We start from the raw sequence: 18113 nt of genomic DNA, 5'->3' as shown, positions 1-18113 counted from the left end.
CATCCTGAGTAAATTCCAGCCGATGGAAGAGGAGGAAGCCATCTGGTGAGGAGTCTTCTCAACACCCCAACAGTCATCTTCTTCCACGCTTCCCAGCCGCATCCCAACGTCCGTCCATGGCATCTCAAGCGTTGTGGCATCAAACAGCCGCATGGCTTCTTGTCTCCCAACCGGATCATTCCAAGCAACAGTGGAAGCATCCCAGCAGCCGAAGAGTCCCAAGCGATTCGACTTCATCTAATCCGCGTCTCATCTACTCCCAGCAGCGTTTCAGCTTCTCCGATCGCTTCTCCTCCTTCAAACATGCTGAAAGTGTCTATAAAAGGAACCGGGAAGGGGCTACCAGGGGGATCATCTGGTGGAGGCAGGAGGAGGACACGGATCAAGGGATGGAAGAAGGAAACCAGAGGTCTCCCAAACAACCGCAGGCCTTCTTCCGATTTTTCTCAGCCGAGGGAGAAAGGAGAAGAGGATAGCCGGCCGTGCGATGAAGGAGGAAGAGGCCAAGGGAACCAGCAAGCAAAACATCTCAACTCCTCTTCCGATCCGTCTTCTCAGCCGGGCGAGAGAAGGAGGAGAAGCATCGGGAGGAGAAAAGAAAAAGAAAAGAAAGAAAACAGAGCACTCTATTTTCTTAAGAGAAGAAAGGAAGGAAAAAAAAAGGGATTTATGTTTTATTTTATTTATTCTATGCTGATCCCTTTTATAAAATTGCTTGCATCTCATATGGATAGCTAAATCTTTTTTTAGCTAAGGCCAGAGAAAAGCCTAGCATTTTCTTCATGTATTTCATTTAATCATCAATTAGATTTTAATGTTTTTGATTTGATTTATGGTGCAGTGGATTGATAGAAATTATTTCAAACTTATATATTTTCTTTGATTTGTTATTTCCCCCGGGTATAACAGATGCTTAGAAATCCCTGTAGTTTAAAATAGAATTACTGTAATGCTGCCCATAAAACTAAATCTATTTTATTATGATTAATTGATGATTTTAAGAAATGCATGATTAAGTGCTAGGCTGAATCCTAATGCCTTAGTTATATTTTTGTCAATCTGAATATTATTTAGCCTTTAGTTTTTGTTCACTGTCAAATCCCTGTGGATTCGATCTCGGACTCACCGAGAATATTACTTTGCTACACCCTATACTTGGGGTATTCTACATTTAATTTTCCTTTTTAAAAGAGCAAGATTAAAGTCGTAGCAAGTTTTTGGCGCCGTTGCCGGGGATTTGCAACGTGCGAACGAGAACAAGGCTGCAAATTTCAATCTTTAATTTCTAGTTCTTCAATCTTTCTTTATTTTTAACACGGCTGAAATTTCAAATCTTTTCAGATTCAAGAGCGACACAAAGCGAGACCAGTAACGAGGAAGATCAAGATCAAATTTTTGGATTTCCGGAGTGAATGAACTCCGGCCGTGAGTATTTAAATTAATTTTCCTGTTTTGTTCATACTAGTTCTATTTTTCCTAGATTAGAATTTTACTCTTGTTTAAAAAAAAATTATTTAAAAAAATTATTAATTAAAATAATAATAATAATAAAAAAATTAAAAATTTTTTTTGCTAGTTTGCTTGATCAACTATTCAAATGCAATTTAATGTCATGACATAAAATGTTAAAAATCTTCTTGATTGTTGCATATAGTATAAAGCATTTGCATAAAATAATCTAAGGGCTGAACCCATTAAAGATAAAGTCGGGATTTCATCACTCGTCCTTAGCCCAAAAATCATCCCAGTGCATAAATATCCTAAGCCTAATTAAAATCAACTAGACATTGGCCCCTAAGGATATTTGAGCTCAATAGGACGAAGACCACTGAAAGTTGCACCAATTTCGCTCTATGGCCCGGTCGATGTCTAGGCAAGCTTTGTCCCTCTAAGTGATTGAAGGGAGACAGTTTCTGTTCGAGGAAAGTGGATTTTAAGTGGGATTTTTGCTACACGCATCATGACCCCTCCACTTACCTGGGAGCTTACCTGGTCGACTAAGGTTATTAGACCGGATTGGAGGCTTAAGTGTTCTCTTCAACCCAGTTAGGAGCTGTCTAGAATTTTTAGAAAAACATTAGAAATTGTTGGATGATGTTTTAATGCATGTTTAATTTTAATTATTATTATTATTATTAGGGTGTTTGTTTAGATCTCTTTAGGTGGTACTTGTACTAACCCAAAAAATAAAATAAAATAAATAAATAATAATAAAAAATAAAAAAAATAATAAAATTTCAGTATATGCTGTTGTGGGAGAGAGATAAAACGAATAGATTATTTCGAGTTGAACCAAGAGATAAAAATTTAATTGTTCAAAATTCAAATAATCAAATGGAAGATAATGGTAGTAATCAGGTAGACAATGAATTTCAAGATGACTTACCTATTAGAACGCTTCGTGATTATCTACAACCCACTAGGACCAGTACCCCATCCTGTATGGTTATTCCTACTGCTGCGGGAGCTTTTGATATGAAACCAGGAATCATCCAATTACTCCCAAAGTTTCACGGACTTGATTCTGAAAGTCCCTATTTGCATCTAAAAGAATTTGATGAAGTATGTTCAACACTTCATTTCAATGATGTCACTGAAGAAGTAGTTAAGCTTAAGTTATTTCCTTTTTCTTTAAAGGAAAAAACTAAGTCATGGTTACACTCCTTAAGGCCTAGGACCATAGCTACCTGGCAAGAAATGACAAGAGAATTTTTAAAGAAATTCTTCCCAACACATAAAACAAACACACTTAGAAGAAATATCATGAACTTTGCACAAAAAGATGGAGAAACATTTTTTCAGTGTTGGAAAAGATTTAAGGACCTTCTGCTTGCTTGCCCACATCATGGATATGAAATTTGGAGGGTCATTAGTTTCTTTTATGATGGTTTGTCCTCCAATATGAGACAATTTGTAGAAATGATGTGTAACGGTGAATTCATGAGTAAGGAACCAAATGAAGCCTGGGATTATTTTGATCTTTTAGCAGAAAATGCACAAGCTTGGGATACAACAGATAAAAATAAAAAATCTAAAATAGCACCTAATGCAAAAGGAGGAATATATCTTATTAAAGATGATAATGATGTCAATGTAAAAATTGCTAATCTGACTAGGAAGGTTGAAGCCATGGAATTAAGCAAGGCCAATATAGGAAAAGCACACACTATTGTTGAAAGTATATGTGGAATTTGCGAGAGTAATGCACATGTGACCAAGGATTGTCCTACAATCCCTGCTTTTCAAAAAGTGTTGCATGATCAAGCAAATTTCACCAATACTTATAAAAGACCATTTCCAGAAACATATAATCCTAATTGGCGAAACCATCCTAACTTTAGTTGGAGACATGGACCCACTGCCAATGAATCTCAAGGAAATTCTGTTCCTACTCCTTATGTGCCACCACATAGGAAATCCCTTGAAGATACTTTGCAAACTTTCATGCAAGGGCAGACTCAAATAAATCAGAATACAATGCAATCACTCCAAAAACTTAAAAATTCTGTAGGTAGAATTGAGGCTCAACTCAATGTTAGGAAAAAAGGGACATTTCCATCCCAACCTCAATCTAACCCAAAGGGTCAACATGAGGTCCATGAAGCAAGTTCATCTCAACTTAAATTTGAACAAGTTAAGTCTGTCACAACCCTTCGTAGCGGAAAAATAATTAACAAAGAAATTCTGATAAAAGATGACAAACCTGAAAAATCTATTGAAAAGAAGGATGAAGATGATAATGAACAAGATGATCCAATACCCCATCACAAGATAGTTGCTCTATTTCCTCAGCGCTTGCTTGCAGCTAAAAAGGGAATACCTGACCAAGAAATTCTGGAAATCTTTAAACAAGTAAAGATTAACATTCCTTTATTAGATGCCATTAAGGAGATCCCATCTTATGCCAAATTTTTAAAAGATCTTTGCACCATAAAGCGAAAGCTTTATGTACAAAAGAAAGCTTTTCTAACTGAACAGGTGAGTGCTATTCTCAAACACAACACCCCACCTAAATATAAAGATCCTGGTTGTCCTACCATATCTTGTATCATAGGAAACTTCAGGATACAGCGAGCCCTTCTTGATTTAGGTGCAAGTGTTAACTTACTGCCCTATTCAGTTTATGAACAGTTAGGACTTGGTGAACTAAAACCCACCAAGGTTACTCTCCAACTTGCCGATCGATCTATAAAGATACCAAGAGGAGTAGTCGAGGATGTACTTGTCCAAATTGATAAATTCTATTTTCCAGTCGACTTCATAGTATTAGATACCCAGCCTGTCATGAATTGTACCACTCCAATACCTGTCATTCTAGGCCGCCCATTTCTAGCTACTTCCAATGCTTTGATCAACTGTCGAAATGGAATAATGAAAATGTCATTTGGGAATATGACTATAGATTTTAATATATTTAACATTTGTAAACAACCCGATAATGACAACGAAAATGATGAAATTCATGGAGTTAATCTGATCGACTCCATTGTAGAAGATGCTCTTGTCCCATCTCTTTCTTCTGATCCGTTAGAAACATGCCTAACTCATTTTGGAAATACAGAGATAAACCAAAACTTTAGAGAAATTAGTGCCATTTTAGATTCAGCTCCTTTATTGGTTACGGATAGGTGGAAATCTCGTTTCGAAGAATTGCCCCCACGCAATAATAGTCCTTTACCATCTAGTGTTCAAGCACCTAAACTTGAGCTAAAACCTTTGCCATCTGAGCTCAAGTACGCATACCTTGGTCAAGAAGAGACTTTTCCTGTGATCATATCATCCCAACTCGAACAAAGTCAAGAATTAAAATTGTTAGAAATTCTCAAGGAGCATAAGGGAGCAATAGGGTGGACAATTGCTGATATCAAGGAAATTAGTCCCTCAATTTGCACTCATAGAATCCACCTAGAAGCTGATGTCAAACCTTCTTGTCAACCTCAACGTCGTTTGAACCCAAACATGAAGGATGTGGTTAGGGCAGAAGTTCTGAAACTTCTGGATGCGGGTATGATTTACCCAATTCAGATAGTAAATGGGTAAGTCCAACCCAAGTAGTTCCGAAAAAATCTGGTGTTACTGTAGTCAAAAATGCCAACAATGAATTAGTTCCAACTAGGGTCCCCACTAGTTGGCGTGTATGCATTGACTATAGAAAACTTAATTCTGTCACAAGGAAGGATCACTTTCCTCTACCTTTTATTGATCAAATCTTAGAAAGGTTGGCAGGACATAAATTTTATTGCTTCCTAGATGGCTATTCAGGTTACAACCAAATTGCAATTGATCCTGAAGATCAGGAAAAGACCACTTTTACATGTCCTTTTGGCACATTTGCTTACAAGAGAATGCCTTTTGGATTATGTAATGCTCCTGCAACCTTCCAAAGATGCATGCTCAGTATTTTCTCTGACATGGTTGAGCGCATTTTGGAAGTCTTCATGGATGATTTTTCGGTTTTTGGCTCCTCTTTTGAAAACTGTGTGGACCATTTAAGGCTAGTCTTAATTCGATGTGAGGAGAAGAATCTAATCTTAAACTGGAAAAAGTGCCATTTCATGGTAACTAGGAGAATTGTTCTCGGGCATGTCATTTCATCTGAAGGGATTGAAGTAGACAAGGCTAAAATTGACTTAATTGCTAACTTACCCAACCCAAAAACTATCAAAGATGTACGTTCATTTTTGGGTCATGCAGGATTTTATAGGAGATTCATTAAAGATTTTAGCTCAATATCTAAACCCTTATGTAATCTCCTTCAAAAGGAAACCCAATTTGTGTGGTCTGAAGAATATCAAAAAGCTTTTGATAAACTTAAAAGCTTGCTGACCTCTGCTCCCATCATGCAACCACCTGACTGGTCGCTTCCTTTTGAAATTATGTGTGATGCTAGTGAATATGCAGTTGGGGTAGTTCTAGGGCAAAGAAAAGAAAGGAATCCTTATGTTATCTACTATGCAAGTAAGACTTTAAATAGTGCACAAAAGAATTACACCACTACGGAAAAGGAACTACTTGCCATAGTATTTGCACTAGACAAATTTAGGTCTTACTTGATTGGATCCAAAATCATTATCTACACTGACCACGCTGCCCTTAAGTACCTTCTTTCAAAAAAGGATGCTAAGGCGCGTTTACTTAGGTGGATCCTTCTGCTCCAAGAATTTTTTCTAGAAATAAGTGATAAAAAAGGGGTAGAGAATGTAGTAGCTGATCACTTGTCCCATCTCACTCTTCCAAATTCCATAGACAATTCATCCATAAGAGACACTTTTCCTGATGAGCAACTCTTTGAGATCACGTCGTCACCTTGGTTTGCAGACATTGCAAATTTTCTTGTCACGGGTGAACTCCCTATGCATTGGAACAAACAGGACAAAAGAAAATTTCTGACCGAAATAAAAAATTTCTTCTGGGATGATCCTTATCTTTTCAAATACTGCCCAGACCAAATTATTAGGAGATGTGTACCTAATGATGAATTTATTAGTGTCATTTCCTTTTGTCATTCTGAAGCTTGCGGTGGTCATTTCTCTACTAAGAAAACGGCTGCAAAAATTTTACAGTGTGGTTTCTATTGGCCCACTTTGTTCAAAGATTCCCATAACTTTTGCAAAGCTTGCGAGCGTTGTCAAAAGTTAGGTGGGATAACTCGTAGGAATATGATGCCCCTCAACCCAATTTTAATTATCGAAATATTTGATTGTTGGAGAATAGATTTTATGGGTCCATTTCCTCCTTCATTCGGAAATTTATACATCTTAGTAGCTGTAGATTATGTCTCCAAATGGATAGAGGCAATTCCTTGCAAGAATAATGACCATAAAACTGTTTTAAAATTTTTAAAAGAAAACATTCTTTCCAGATTCGGAACGTCTCGAGCCATCATCAGTGATGGGGGTTCACACTTCTGTAATAAGCCTTTTGAGGCTTTAATGCGAAAATATGGGATCACCCATAAAGTCGCCACCCCTTATCATCCACAAACAAGTGGACAAGTTGAAGTATCCAATCGATCAATTAAGAATACTCTGAAAAAACGGTTAACCCAAATCGCAAAGACTAGTCTTTGCATTTAACTGATGCACTTTGGGCTTATCGTATTGCTTTTAAAAGCCCGATTGGTATGTCTCCGTACCGTCTTATTTTTGGCAAACCGTGTCACTTGCCTGTGGAATTGGAGCATAGGGCCTACTGGGCTATTAAGAGATTTAATTTTGATATGGATAAGGCTAGTTCACTACGCAAACTTCAACTTAATGAACTAGAGGAAATCAGGAATGAAGCATATGAGAATGCTCGAATTTATAAGAATAAAATGAAAGTCTTTCATGATAGAAATATTATAAGGAAAACATTTGAGCCTTCCCAGAAAGTTCTATTGTATAATTCAAGACTTCATTTATTTCCAGAAAAATTGAGATCTAAGTGGACCGGCCCATTTATAGTTAAAACTGTTTATCCGTATGGAACCGTTGAGATAGAGAATCCAAACACCGGTAATATTTTTAAAGTAAATGGCCAACATTTGAAGTTATTTTTGGATAACTTTACCCCAGAGGTTGAATCGACCAATCTGGGAGATCTTGTTTATCAGGATTGATCTCTATATCTGCTAGAGATCCTCTATTTGTACATAATTTTTCTTTCTTTCATTTTCTATTGATATGACAATTGGTGAGCAACAACAATGTGCGGTCATTCTATCAGGTAAATTCTAACCTTCAGCCTTATTATCCTTCATACAATCATATTTCATGCATTCATGTTGAAACATTGGGGACAATGTTGAAATTAAGTTGGGGGGAGAGATTACTGTATTTTTCTATATATCATAACAATTGTCATATCTTTCAAAAAAAATAATAATAAAAAATCTATTAAATATATATATATAATAATAATAATAAAATAATAATAATAATATATATATATAATAATAATAATAGTAATAATAATAACAAACATATATTTTGTTGCATTTAATTACCACTCTAATTTTTCTAAGCAAATAAACATGTGCAGCTATTAAGGCAAGGAGCACATTATGACTTATCAGAGACCTATTACTAGATCCCCACACAAGTATTCAATGACAATAGGAAAGCCTCAGGAGTTCACTTGTGTTACCTATTTGTTTGTTGATCTTATTCGCAAGAGAAGTACGAGTGTCCTTGTCCTAAAGTTCATGATTTGGTTTTCACATAAATATAGAGTTTGAAATTCCCGGCTAGATCACCTGGGTGCTTTATGTTCTGACCTTGGTTGACCTATAGTCACAATACAGTCATATCTTAAAAAATATATATATATATAATAAAAAAGAGAGAGAGAGAAATAATACAGTTTGTCTTCACTGAGTAACCGGGCCTCTTGCCTATAAAGCAGCGAGTGTTCGCGTAAAAAGGTGAAAATGACTGAAATAAGTGACTAGTTTGGCCTCGTGGCGTAGTCTGGTTTGAGTAATTAAGTCCGAGGGATGTTTCACCTAATGCCTTGAGCCAACTGGATCAAGAGTCATTGACCCAAAGCTCGTTACATGTACCTTACTAGAGCCTAATGGAGTTAGACTGTTGTAGTAATTTTGATTTAAATAAAAAAATATATATAATAATAAAAAAATAATGATAAATAAATAAATAAATAAATAAAAATATTTTAAACATGAGTGAGTTAGTTAAATTAAAACCAAGTGACATGTGGATGACTGGTTTGACTCCATTATTTTAGAACTCTGTGTACCTGAGATGTCTAGTTGGGATTGATAGCTTCATTTTTATATGCGAACCATTTAGTGGATCGGGAGCTAACAAATGGTAGTTAACACTTGTGAATTTGAGTAGTGCACCTAGCACTCAAGGGGCACCCAATTGTGGTGGAGGTATAGGTATTTTGAGACGTCACACTTACATTTGCCTTAAGGGTTGCTATATTTTAGAGTATCTTTTAAAATGATGTTTGTGGGTAACATCACTGCAAACCCTCACGAGACAACACTCGTCCACTAGGGTAACCTAGGAGTTTAACGGCTTGTTGCACGTGCTAAGTGCAATCGTAATGCTCTACAAAAATGAGTATTTATTTTAATTCATGCATATTGATATATATTAATAAAATAAACAATACTTTTGCACCCTCATTTTATCATTTTCACACTAAATTGCTAGAGACTAGCAATAAGCTAGTTGGAGGATGTGATGAGAGCACAAAAGTACAATCCTCATACCATTTTAATTAGTATTATAGCTAATTTTTATTAATAAAATTAATTAATTAATGTTTTATTTGTGTTTGAGTGCAAGTAATCCAAGAGATTCAATAACGCAGGTTTCAGCCCAATGCCCGGCAGCCCGAGCTCAACAAATTTCCCAACATCCGCAGCATGGGGGCTTTGAAATTTCCCAACTTTTCAACTATCCGTAACCTCCCCGAACATGCAACAAGATCAATATCCCATCTCGTCTGTTTAGGAACAAACCCAAACTCCCAAACTGGCTCTTTAATTCAACCGTGTTTCAAAATTCCGTCTCCTTAGCTTCCCAACGTTCGTCATCTAAGCCGCGTCTCATCCTGAGTAAATTCCAGCCGATGGAAGAGGAGGAAGCCATCTGGTGAGGAGTTCTCAACACCCCAACAGTCATCTTCTTCCACGCTTCCAGCCGCATCCCAAGGTCCGTCCATGGCATCTCAAGCGTTGTGGCATCAAACAGCCGCATGGCTTCTTGTTTCCCAACCGGATCATTCCAAGCAACAGTGAAGCATCCCAGCAGCCGAAGAGTCCCATGCGATTCGACTTCATCTAATCCGCGTCTCATCCACTCCCAGCAGCGTTTCAGCTTCTCCGATCGCTTCTCCTCCTTCAAACATGCTGAAAGTGTCTATAAAAGGAACCGGGAAGGGGCTACCAGGGGGATCATCCGGTGGAGGCAGGAGGAGGACACGGATCAAGGGACGGAAGAAGGAAACCAGAGGTCTCCCAAACAACCGCAGGCCTTCTTCCGATTTTTCTCAGCCGAGGGAGAGAGGAGAAGAGGATAGCCGGTCGTGCAATCAAGGAGGAAGAGGCCAAGGGAACCAGCAAGCAAAATATCTCAACTCCTCTTCCGATCCGTCTTCTCAGCCGGGCGAGAGAAGGAGGAGAAGCATCGGGAGGAGAAAAGAAAAAGAAAAGAAAGAAAACAGAGAAGAAAGGGATTTATGTTTTCTTAAGAGAAGAAAGGGAAAAAAAAGGGATTTATGTTTTATTTTATTTATTCTATGCTAATCCCTTTTATAAAATTGCTTGCATCTCATATGGATAGCTAAATCTTTTTTTAGCTAAGGCTAGGGAAAAGCCTAGCATTTTCTTCATGTATTTCCTTTAATCATCAATTGGATTTTAATGTTTTTGATTTGATTTATGGTGCAGTGGATTGATAGAAATTATTTCAAACTTATATATTTTCTTTGATTTGTTATTTCCCCCGGGTATAACAGATGCTTAGAAATCCATGTAGTTTAAAATAGAATTACTGTAATGCTGCCCATAAAACTAAATCTATTTTATTATGATTAATTGATGATTTTAAGAAATGCATGATTAAGTGCTAGGCTGAATCCTAATGCCTTAGTTATATTTTTGTCAATCTGAATATTATTTAGCCTTTAGTTTTTGTTCACTGTCAAATCCCTGTGGATTCGATCTCGGTCTCACCGAGAATATTACTTTGCTACGCCCTATACTTAGGGTATTCTACATTTAATTTTTCTTTTTAAAAGAGCAAGATTAAAGTCGTAGCACCGGCTGCCTATGAGATCAGTGCTGTGAGGGCAGGGTCTGGACATTCACCCTTAGTACCCAGGGTGCCAGTTGGATGAGACCATGGACCATGTGTTGTTCCAGTGAAAGCGAGATAGGAGGGTGTGGGGGCTCGTTGACATCCTATCGGAGACACGGTGCCACTCGGGCCCCTTCCTACAGGCACTCAGACGGTGGGCCATCACCCCTCAGACTCAACTGATGGCTGTTGGAGCAGTTTATACGACTTACCATATTTGGCTGGCCAGGAATATCTGAATTTTTGGAGAGAGCAGCCCTTCACCTAGGTTCATTGTGGAGTAAGCCCGGGCTCAGGCAGTTGAGGCCACTCGTACTAGTCCATCGGATGGGCCTTTGATAGTTTAAGGCGCATGGGGCTCTACTTCTGCTCTTGTAACGCATCGTACGGTGTTTTTCACCTGAGAACCTCTACCTCCAAGTTTTCTCAAGATCAATTTTGATGGATGCGTGCTTGATGAGGGCAGTTGTCATCAGGAGCCCGGACTTCAGGGTGGTTGCTGCTGGCGTATGCCAGATCTTTGACACTTCTGTTCCGAAGGCAGAGTTGAGAGCAACGTGGGCTGACCTGAGTTATGCATAGCGCGTCTTGTGGGTCAAAGCAGTTTGGCTAGAGGATGATTCGACCACGGTGATCGGCTGGATCCATGGGGCATCGATGGCGTGGATGGATGCCACCCCCTGCTCCGAAACATCCGAGCCATAGTGAGAGGCGATGTATTCCAGGCAGGACACGTGTACAGAGAAGCCAATGAAGCCACAGATTGGATGGTCTCGTATGTAGCAGATCACTTCGAGAGACCCTATGGGTCGGAAAATGGGAGTTACATAGAGCACTTCGAGATGTGTTATTTTTTGACTTTTTTATATGTATCCATACTATAAATATATGAGCTATCTGCTGCAGTAAAAAAAAAAAAAAAACCCTCATTAGATCTTTAACAGTAGAGTTAGCGGTATTTTTGCCGACAAATGTGCATCAATTTGAGTGCTTATTTCCCCATGAGATCGGTGGTAAAAATATTTTAACCCATTACTCTAGTGCAATCCGCAGCCTCTGATCAGTACTCCCCAGACAACTATGTCAGGCTCCACTGGCTTTACTTCGAATAGCCTCTCTAGGCCTCCACTACCCAAGAGGTCCTGTACTCCCTCTGCATGGACTCGAGGTACCTTTCCCCTTTCTCGATCAGTCCACCATGTCGTCGAGATGCAAATTAACTTCACCACGCGATCGGGTTGAACAACATCCTCTTCCTTCATCTCAAATGCTTCCACTTCTAGTGCTCATGCCTCGCGTTGCTCCCGATCGTGGAGCTACATCATACCAGATTTCCGCAGAATAGATGTCCCCTCGTTTGCTGGGAGTCCAAACTTCGATCAATTACCAAGCCAGTGCTGAAGAAGTTGCCAAACCCTAGAGGCTTCTTGTGCTTTCATGCATAATATGTAAGGAGGAGCATGCCATGTTCTTTTGCAGGTGGCTTCCATCGGCTGCAACATTTGATATTAACAAAACGGCTAGCTAGATTTAGAGGAATGGAAGGCGGAGGTTGGGAAAGTGCACATCCTTATCCATTTAACTATCAAATACTGCTGGAATTTGAAGATGCTTCATTCATATGCCCAAAAATCAAGGTCAAAAAAGGAGTATGAGGTCCTCCAATAACGTCCCCTCCATCATCTTTTGAATAATAGCTACTTGTAAGTCTCTCTCTCTCTCTCCACCGTTTCCTCCCCTTGTTGCTTGTTATTCTCTGCATTTCCACCTCTCAAAATTCTACTAAGAAAATAATCTTGTCTTAAGATTGATACACTCAAAGCATGCCACATGTTTGACATAATATCGTGCAGAGTATTATGATTTGCAGAGCCTTATTCCAGAATTATATAAAATCTTAATGCCTCAAAATGGCATTCTATGCTATTATGGTGCATAAAACATTTTATTTCTACCGGCTGAAATGCTGGTCTAGGAGCAGCAGTTCTGATGGGGAAGTTGACAAAAATCTGATTCTAAAATTCTTTCCCTCTCTAGCTTAGAACAAGTCAGACTAAAATTTCAGCACTTAGAATGTTCAAAAGATTAGAAGGAAAAGTTTATTGATTTTGTATAATTCCGGAATAAAGCTCTGCAAATCACATTATATTATGTCAAACCTGAGGCATGCTACAATTACTTGTGCTTTGAGTGTATTCAATCTCATAAAAAGCATGTTCCGTTGGTAGAATCTTGAGGGTTGGAAAAGCAGAGAATAACATGGAACAAGGGAAGGAAATAGAAGAGAGAGGGAGCGACTTACGGGAAGGAGGAGACATGTTGGACCTTGTACCCCTCCTCCTTTCTGACCCTATCATTGAACTCTTGGGCACACAAATCAGCTTCAGTTCCTAAAGGGTGGTCACTTTGATGTGATCCTGTGGGAAGCATCTTCAAATTCTGGCAGTACTCGATGGTTAAGTGGGTGAGGCTGCGCATCACGCCAACCTCCACTCTCCATTCCTCTGAATCTAGAAGTATTGTCAATATCAAGTATTGCAGCCGAGGAAAGCCATCAGGTGAAGAACAGGACATGCTCCTCTTTGCATACGCATGGAAACACAATGAAAGAAGCCTAAGGCTTGGCAGCTTCTCCAGCACTGGCTTGATAACTGATGTCCACGAAACCACGTTCCTCCTCTCAGACATCCGATCGAAGCACTGCTTTGGCTGAGTCGCCCGCGCGTTTGTAGCCAGCCAGCATTGCGTTCCATGAGACGACATCTCTATGAGGCATTTTGTCGGACAGCTTCTCTGCATACTTGATGTCTTGGAAAATTTTGGCTGCATCGATTCGGTGACCATGACGAAGATGGAGTTGGGTTATTTGTGATGGTACCGCATCAAGACTGGGGTACTGGTGATGGAGGGATGATGACCGTCTATCGGCTACGGTAAGCCCTTGGGTATATCAAGGTTATGAAAGATGTCCATGTTCTTTATGACCTAATGTGCGAGTGCGACTAGAGTTGGGCATCGGGCCGTGCCGGGCCGGCCCGGCCCAGGCCCACCGGGCCCGAGGTCTAAACGGGCCGTGCCTGGCCCGGCCCGCTTATGAAGCGGGCTGTGCCGGGCACGACCCGTTTAGCACAGAACAGTAGCCCGGCCCGGCCCCAGGCCCGTCTATTGGCGGGCCGGGCCGGGCACGGCACGAGACTGGCCGTGCCTGGCACGGCCCGTCTGGAGAGGGGGGGAGAAAAATAGCCGTTTCCAACGGCTATTTTGAGAAAATTCCAATTTTGCCCCTCCCAACAGTCCAAAAACGGCTAAATTGAGGGGTATTTTGGGAAAAAAAAATTTTTGGGCTTCTATAAATAGCCCTTTCCTCCCTCATTCTCACCACACCAAACCAACTATTCTCTCCTTCTCTACTACTATTATTTCTCTCTTCTAAAGTGCTCTTCTAGCAATTTAATTTTTAGTTTGCATTTAGCAAGTGTTCAAGTGCTACACAAGAGGAGGTTCCTGTTGAGAAGAGAATGTCACTCCTGTTGAGAGCACAAGAGGAAGCTCAGAATCTCGGCTCTGCCTCTGCCCTCCGACCCTCTACTCAATTCCTCCTTGTGGTTAGTTTTTATTTTTTGAATTCATCAATTTAGATATGTCATCTTTTGAGGAAAGTCAGTTTGGCATTCCTCCTGTTTCTGAGGGAGAAGAAACTAATCCCCAACCCCATGTTCCTAGTTCCTCTAGAACTAGTGAACCGAGTGAAGATCAAACCTCTTCTCGTAAGAGGACTAGTGCTGTATGGAATGAATTTGATAGAGTTATGGTTGATGGAGTCTGGAAAGTTAAATGTAAAAAATGTGCCAAACTTTATAGTTGTAGTAGTAGTGGGGGAACAGGGCATTTAAAAAGACATCAAGAGAGTCATAGGATGCATGATTCTCATGCTCAAACTCAAAGTACCCTTAATATACAAGGGGGATTACTTGTAGGTAATTTTGCATATAATCATGAAAATCAAAGAAAAGCACTTGTAAAATGGATAGTTAAGGATGAATTACCTTTTAGTTTATGTGAATCTTTTAATTTTGAAGAATATGTTCAATTAAACCTACAACCTGCTTACAAAAGAACTAGTAGGCGTACATTTAGAAGAGTAGCTATGACTAACTTTTTAGCAATGAAACAAAGTTTAATTGAAACACTTTCTACTTTAAATGTAAAAATTTCATTAACTTCTGATATTTGGTCAGCATCTGTAGGTAGTAATTGTTTTATTGCCATTACTGCTCATTATATTGATAATGATTGGCAATTAAATAAACGTATTTTTGTTTTTCGTGCTTTTGATTTGCCACATTCTGGGCAACAAATTTCAAATGTCATTTATCAAACTGCATGTTCATATAATATTAATGATAAAATTATGTCTATTACTTTTGATAATGCATCTAATAATAATTCTGCTGTTGCATTATTAAAAGACTCATTGCATCTCATGTTAGATGGAAATTTATTGCATATTAGATGTGCATGTCATATCTTAAATATTTCTGTTCAAGCTGGCATGGGCATGATTAAAGATGTGATTTCAAAAATTAGAAATGCAGTTTCTTTTATTCATGCTTCAAGATCAAGACTTCAAGAATTTAAGAAACTATGTATAAATCATGGTAAACGTTTTAAAAAATTTAAACTTGATGTAATTACTCGTTGGAACTCAACATATAGCATGATACATGATGCATACCCATATAAAAATTTATTAAGTGCATATATTAATGATCGTGGATTAGGCTTTACATTGACTGAAACTGATTGGAATAAAGGAAAAATTTTGGAAGCTTTTTTGCTTAGTTTTTATAATGCTACCAATGTTCTTTCTGGTATTTATTATCCAACTTCATGTTCATTTTTACAACAAGCATATATAATTAGTCAAAAATTTGCAGAACATAGATATGATGATGTTTTAATGCCTATTATTGACCTAATGGAATCTAAATGGAATGAGTATTGGGACAAGATATGTCCTATGCATAACTTAGCTGCTGTATTTGATCCTAGAGTTAAATTAAATGGCGTGCTAATTTTACTTGATGCATACTGTGAAAATATGACTAAAGATCCTGAACCTGCTAAAAATGAGGTAAAACAACTTCTTTATGATATTTATGCTATATATGATGAAAAAATTCGTGGATCTAGATTTTCCGTACAAACCTCTATTTCTTCTTCTAGTAGTTCTCGTTCGTCATCTATTTTTTCATTCATTGCACAGAGAAAACACACACATGCTTCAAGTTTATCTTCATCTTCTTCATCTTTAAGTAGTGAACTAGAATTTTATTTACGAAATGATCTTCAGTCTGCATATGATGAAAATCAAATAGAGAATCTAGATGTATTATCTTGGTGGAAGAGTGTTAGAAATCAATATCCTGTTATGTCTGCAATTGCACGCGATATTTTAGCTGTGCCGATGTCCACGGTAGCATCGGAATCCGCTTTTAGTGCAGGTCAGCGTGTTCTTGACGAAAAGAGAAGTAGGATGACGGGCGAAACGGTGGAGATGCTTCTCTGCTTCAAAGATTGGTTGGATGCTGAGGCAAGACTTCAAGATAAAGGTGGACATAATACAACATCCTCTGATGATGATGATACAAACACTACTGAAGAGTGAATACTGATTCACTGAATCACTGATGATTAGTAAGATTTCTTAATTTTTTATAATTGTACATTTTTATTGTATTCTGGAGGTCAGACCAAGGTCCAAACCTCGGCCCTTTCTTATTGTATTCTAGATGTCAGACCAAGGTCCAAACCTCCCTTCATGTACCATTTTGATTTAAATTAATAAACTGGTAGGGGTCTATGCCAAACCCCCCACCATTAAGGTGGCTTTATATTAATAAATCCTTAGTTTTCAATATGTATTAATTTATTAAAAAAATTTATGAAGCATTAATTTTTATGGAGACGGGCCGTGTCTGGCCCGGCCCAGGCCCGGACTGGGCCAGGCCCGCGGGCCAGCCCGACCCAGGCCCTTATGGGCCGTGCCGGGCTGGCCCGCGGGCCGTGCCGTGCTTGGCCCGCGGGCCAAGAGCGGGCCGTGCCGGCCCAGGCCCGAAGCGGGCCATGCCGGGCTCGGGCCGCGGGCCAGAAACCCGTGACCCAGCACGGCCCGGTATTGTAGCTAGCGGGCACGGCCCGCTTCGTGCCGGGCCGTGGGCGGCCCGGCCCAGTGCCCAACTCTATGTGCGACTGCTATTTGTGCTCATAATATTTGCAGAATAAAGTAGTCCTCCATGTATCCGATAATTAAAGCAGTCCTCCATGACACCAAGTTCTTGACAAGGATTTCATCGAACACCCACAGACGAGCATTTGGGTGTTTCAAACTCGCCACAGCCGCCGCCGATCAGAGCATCTCCAGGCAAATGTAATTGAATCAAATGCCATGCGAATTTTGACGGCATGATGCTGCGGAACCACCACAAAGCTGGCTACAGCAGCAGTGATAACAGCGGCCAGTGTTGATCCTGACCGGACCATCTCCAAGAAATAGCTGAACACTTCGGCTGAGTCGCCGGCGCGTTTGTAGCCAGCCAGCATTGCGTTACATGAGACGACATCTCTATGGGGCATTTCGTCGAACAGCTTCTCTGCATGCTTGATATCTCGGAAAATTTTGGTCGCATCGATCAGGTGGCCATGACGAAGATGGGTGGCGATGTTGGAGTTGGGTTATCTGTGATGGCAGCGCATCAAGATTGGGGTATTGGTGATGGAGGGATGATGACTATCAGCTACGGTTAGCCCTTGGGTATATCAAGGTCATAAAAGATGACCATGTTCTTTATGACCTAATGTGCGACTGCTATTTGTGCTCATAATATTTGCAGAATAAAGTATTATTTCTACACAAGTATGAGAGCTGGGGTTGGGCAATAAAACCCCTCGTTAAATCTTTAACAGTGGAGTTGGCAGTATTTTTGCCTACAAATGTGCATCAATTTTAGTGCTTATTTTCCTATGAGATCGGTTGTAAAAATATTTTAACCCATTACTCTGCCCTGCTCAAGTTTTAGTAGACACCAGCCTTGACGTAGTCTGGCTTTTTTTATAAACAAACATAAGGTTCATGTGGACAGTGACTTTGTCAAAAATAATGCTGTTATTTTGTAGTTTTCATGAACAATTACCCCTTAAGATGATTCAGAACAGCCTTCTATTTCATAAATCGTAATATTTTCAACAAAAAAAAAAATGCAATCAACAAGGTTGTAATGTGCAATAGCAGCAAACATA

The 18113-nt window shown here is 39.4% G+C and overlaps 1 long non-coding RNA gene and 1 other non-coding gene across 2 annotated transcripts; one reads left to right on the top strand and one right to left on the bottom strand.

Moving 5' to 3' along the window:
- Positions 1-2745: 2745 nt before the first annotated feature.
- On the bottom strand, positions 2746-2852 carry LOC120104300. The gene has a single exon (XR_005506756.1). It is a non-coding gene; the product is annotated as a small nucleolar RNA R71 (small nucleolar RNA).
- Positions 2853-11743: 8891 nt separating this feature from the next.
- On the top strand, positions 11744-18092 carry LOC113463293. The gene is made up of 2 exons (XR_003387300.2): positions 11744-13747; positions 17095-18092. It is a non-coding gene; the product is annotated as an uncharacterized LOC113463293 (long non-coding RNA).
- The last annotated feature ends 21 nt before the right edge of the window (positions 18093-18113 follow it).

The sequence above is a fragment of the Phoenix dactylifera genome, chromosome 1 (assembly GCF_009389715.1).
Source record: "Phoenix dactylifera cultivar Barhee BC4 chromosome 1, palm_55x_up_171113_PBpolish2nd_filt_p, whole genome shotgun sequence".
Classification (NCBI taxonomy): Eukaryota; Viridiplantae; Streptophyta; class Magnoliopsida; order Arecales; family Arecaceae; genus Phoenix; species Phoenix dactylifera.
The sequence above is the reverse complement of the archived record's forward strand: the minus strand, read 5'-3'. Positions and strand labels throughout refer to the sequence as shown.